Source organism: Melanotaenia boesemani, chromosome 22 (assembly GCF_017639745.1).
Source record: "Melanotaenia boesemani isolate fMelBoe1 chromosome 22, fMelBoe1.pri, whole genome shotgun sequence".
Classification (NCBI taxonomy): Eukaryota; Metazoa; Chordata; class Actinopteri; order Atheriniformes; family Melanotaeniidae; genus Melanotaenia; species Melanotaenia boesemani.
This window is the reverse complement of record NC_055703.1, coordinates 17,535,152-17,539,602: the sequence shown is the minus strand read 5'-3', so window position 1 is coordinate 17,539,602 and position 4,451 is coordinate 17,535,152.

Sequence of the window (4,451 nt, the reverse complement as noted above, 5' to 3'; positions counted from 1 at the left end):
CTGCATGTGGTTAATTTTATATAACACCAACAGACAAAACTGCCAGTAATCAGTGTTTTAATATTTTTCATGAAGATTGCAGTCATGTTATTTAGATTTACTAACAAATGTAGATTAATAACAAAACAATAATCAACTAAACAAAGGGGGTAAATAAGCCTGTTAATGGTTCAAGTTCAAGTCCAGGTCCAGTTCAGGTTCTGTTTAAAGTCCCTATGGCTGGCCCTGGTGGTGAACCACTATGGGCCCATGAGCAAGGCCTTTCACCCCAGAAACTGCTCCCCAGGCGTTAAGCCGTAGTTAACCATTAACATGCAAATCAATTCAAACCTTATGGCAAATGATGTCTGAAAATAATGATAAAGCTTAATTTGTTTAAAATATCAAATATCTTTGAAAATTATTTAAATGTGACCAAAAAATTAACAGCAAAATTTAATTATAAGTTCAATAAGTCAAACATTAGGAGAACGCAATAAAAATAAAGTTACAAAGATGATTCTTCAATTCATCCCCATCTGATCTGCACTAACAATTTAATGACTTGTTTCCATACAGCTCAACAGCAAAACCATAATTTTGGGTGAGATTTTTAGAGCCGACAATGATTTCCTGTCTGCAAACATTTCAGTGTTATAGAAATGAGCTTTGACTCCGTTCTGTTGCTTTCAGCATGTATAATAAGAAATCCTGGGGAAATACAATAAAAGGAGAATTGCTGAAGCTGGCTGAGCTGGGAAGGCGTTGTTGCCTGGAAAGTGATGATTTGGTACACATTAGGATCTTGCCCAGCAGTGGCATGCGTCCCTCTGAGATAACACAGGAAACTGTCGGCCCCACACAAAGAAATCTGATGGTCTTACTCAAACTAAGAGAGATTTCTGTGTTTGAATGTATTTGCCACCTGCATGTGAATCTCTACAGTCACACATATGTTCCCAGCGGGACAAACAGCATTTTCACTGCAAATGAATTTTATTTTTAAGAAGTGATCTTTTGTGTCATGTAGTAATTCGTTTGGATGAGGTTTTCTATCTGAGAGATTTTTTTTCCCAGTGGCAGATGTGTTGTGGTGGGTGGCAGCTGCAGAATGGAGGAGCACAGATTGCTAAGTGATTCACCCTGCTCCTGGCATCTCTGTTACCCCATGAGTCTTTTACTGACAATGTTTTCATTTCTATTTGCTTCATGTGTAACTAGCATGGTGGGCTTGATATGTTGACAGCTCTGTCAGGAAAATGACAGTGCTGGTCTCCTTGTTCGGAGGTTATTTCCTTTACATGACCTATTCTGCTAGAAAACAATAAGGCTTTGGCTGAATATGACACCAAATCGCTTACTGACATGAACACGTTGATGGTGCTCAGTCTGATAAAAACCCCCAGATTGATATTGCAAATTAGCTCACTATCTGATGGCATCTGCTGCACTCGTATGCACAGACCGGAAATAACAGTGTTGAGTGTTGAACCAGCCACATCTCCTGACAGGGGAATCGTGTTTTGTTCACTGCTGTCAAATAGTACCCTGATTCCCCCCAAAATCCCCCATTAGGTTCTCTCAAACAAATCCCCCACCCCACCCCCCCATCTGCATTTGAGTCATTCATACTGTTGATTCCACCTCTGGAGGAATACATCAGGCATAACGCCTTTTTCTTTCATCAAGGCATCAGCTTTAAAGTAATTTTCCTCCTCTCCTAGGGAGCCAAATGGAGACGAGAAGATGTCGATTCTCTCATCTCTTTGTCTGTCCCCTTTGATCTCTTTCAACATGAATTCCCAATGCACAGAAAGTAAATGGAATTTTTTTTTTCTGTCTTTCTCTGGAGCATGGTTGATCATACAAAATTGACCAGAAATGACTCCTAATGACCCTTGTGTTTTACTCAGAAAAAAGAATAGCCCCAAACACACTCCCAGCTATCATTACTCATAGTGCATTTTAATGATAGATGAATAATTCAGAGTGAGCTTGTAGATATAATAGTCCAGAGCGCTGCTGCTTGGAACATCTTTATGGAGGCTGCCTGCATGTGTGCTTAAGGAATGAGAAGGATCTTATGAGAAAAGACAAGAATTTCAGCAGTGCATGCATGCCAGTGTGTATTGTTGTCTGATGCATTAACAAATAGCAGTTGTGATTTATCTTGAATTCCCAGCACAGGAGCCCTAAAACATCTCACTGGAAATGTTAAAGCATACAGCCTGAAGGCAGTGCTACAAAGGTCAACATGTAGTTTAGGAATGAGGAATACAGAGAAAGATGGGGAAGATATGTAGTTCTCTCCTGTCTCTGGCCTGCATGCTGCTTCTAACATCCTGAAAACACTGTACTGTATGCAGTAGAGGCCCAGCAGTCCTCTTCTCATCATCACCTCCCTGTGATACCTCCACTATCATTCACCATAAAAATAGCTGACCTTGACAAAGCCATCTCTAGAGAATGTATGTGGGAAAAAGGAGCTGTGTAAGAAAATGATGGTGGTTAACTTAGAGAAACTGTAAACAAAGAGTGTTCATTTAATGGAACCACTAAAGTCTGGATGTGCTTAGAAGAGAAACAGCAAGACAGCTGGTTATAAAACACAAGGCACTAGGCCATTAAAGAAGGGCAAGAAAATAGAGAGAGGGCTGTGAAGAAACACCACCAGTGTCTTGGTGAGTCAGATGTGTTGAGGTGATTAATCTGTTTTGGCTGTCCTTCACAGGCCTGAGGGGGAAAATAATTCAGTAGCACTAGGTTGCCACCATGTGGCAACATAGAGAAACTGAAACGAAGAAACTCAATTGTTCCCACTAAGTTTCTGTTTTAAGTCACATGACTGTTAAATTTTGTAGTTTCTGTCCTTGTGCAGCCAAAGAATCATAGACATTTATTACATCAAATGCTTTTATATGATAAATTAAATTGTGCCTTCACATATTTAATCCCAATATTATGATGTTATCATCATATGGTTATTGATCTATTACAATGTTTAGAGGTGTCTAAAAATACCCTCTCAAAATTTAGATTTTCATGAGAATCTTCACTCCAGTATCATTTGTTGGAGTTTCTACTTTTGTCCTATCTATGCTCCACAGACTTATGCAGGTAGATTTGTTTTAGCCTCTCTAAGTCTGATTCATAGATTTTAGTCCTGGAAATCTTGAAAAAAGACTTCATTTTCTTGGTCTTTACAGCTAATAGAGTTTAAAAAGGGGTTTTAATTGTCTTTCTGTAGACAGTACTTCCTGATTTACAAAGGGATACAAAAACAGAAGACGTCCCACTCTATATGAGGATCTAATTCAAATATGTCAGTATAATGTAACAGACATTTTAAGCCTTACCTTACTCAGTCCCCAGATTCATGTTAATCTTTATATTCAAATTCCAGCAGATTTTTGTACATAGTTATTATTTGCATATCTAAACATACATAAAAATGTAAATTCTTTTATTTAACAGTCAGATCAATCAATCAATCAATCAATCTTTATTTATATAGCACTTTCACATACCACGAGGTGCTGCACGGGTAAAATAACAATTCATAAAAACATCTAAACAACAATAAAACAAATAATAAAAGAGAAAAGATGGTAAAGAGTCTGGCCTAATGATCAGGCTCTCTGGAATTAAAAGCCAATGTAAAAGGATTAGTTTTTAAAAAAGATTTAAAATCATTCAAGGTTGTGTCAGACCTCACAGAAAGAGGGAGACCATTTCAGTGTTTAGGGGCTAATGAGGAAAAAGCTCTGTCCCCCCAGGTCAAGAGTCGAGTCCTAGGGACTACTAACCTCATTTGATCTTCTGACCTCAGAGCCCTACAAGGATGGTGATGGTGCAGAAGCTCAGACAGATAGGGAGGAGCCAGACTATTTAAACATTTAAAAGTCAACGTAAAATTTTAAAGGAAATTCTAAAAGAGACAGGCAGCCAGTGAAGTGAGCGCAGAACTGGAGTAATGTTCTCCCACCATCTGGTCCCCGTTAATAGGTGGGCAGCTGAGTTTTGTTTTTGTTTTTTTATTTAGGACAATGCATAATGATCAACATATGAGCAAAAGCTTAACAGTAAATATGCTAGAATTAGCTACAAAAGCTAAATTGCATCTGTTGTCCTAAGGCAGGCATATGGAACAAGCATACAATAACAAACAGCATCACATATTGACAAGAGTTACAATAGTTATAATAAACATAAAATAACAAGTTACACATGAGTACAGGACTGTTTTTTTTAACCACTGTTTTAGTGTTTTTTGAAGGTGGGGTAGTTGTCAGAGTTTCTAATATAAGCTGGTAGTGAGTTCCATGACTGTGTGCCTCTGATGGACACCACCATTTGGCTATATTTTGTCCTGGTTAACATTCTGGTATTGACTCTATTGTTAGTTTTTTTCTGTATAAAAACTTATAATGGTGGAGGGGGCAAGCCCATTTAAAACCTTAAAAACCAAACAT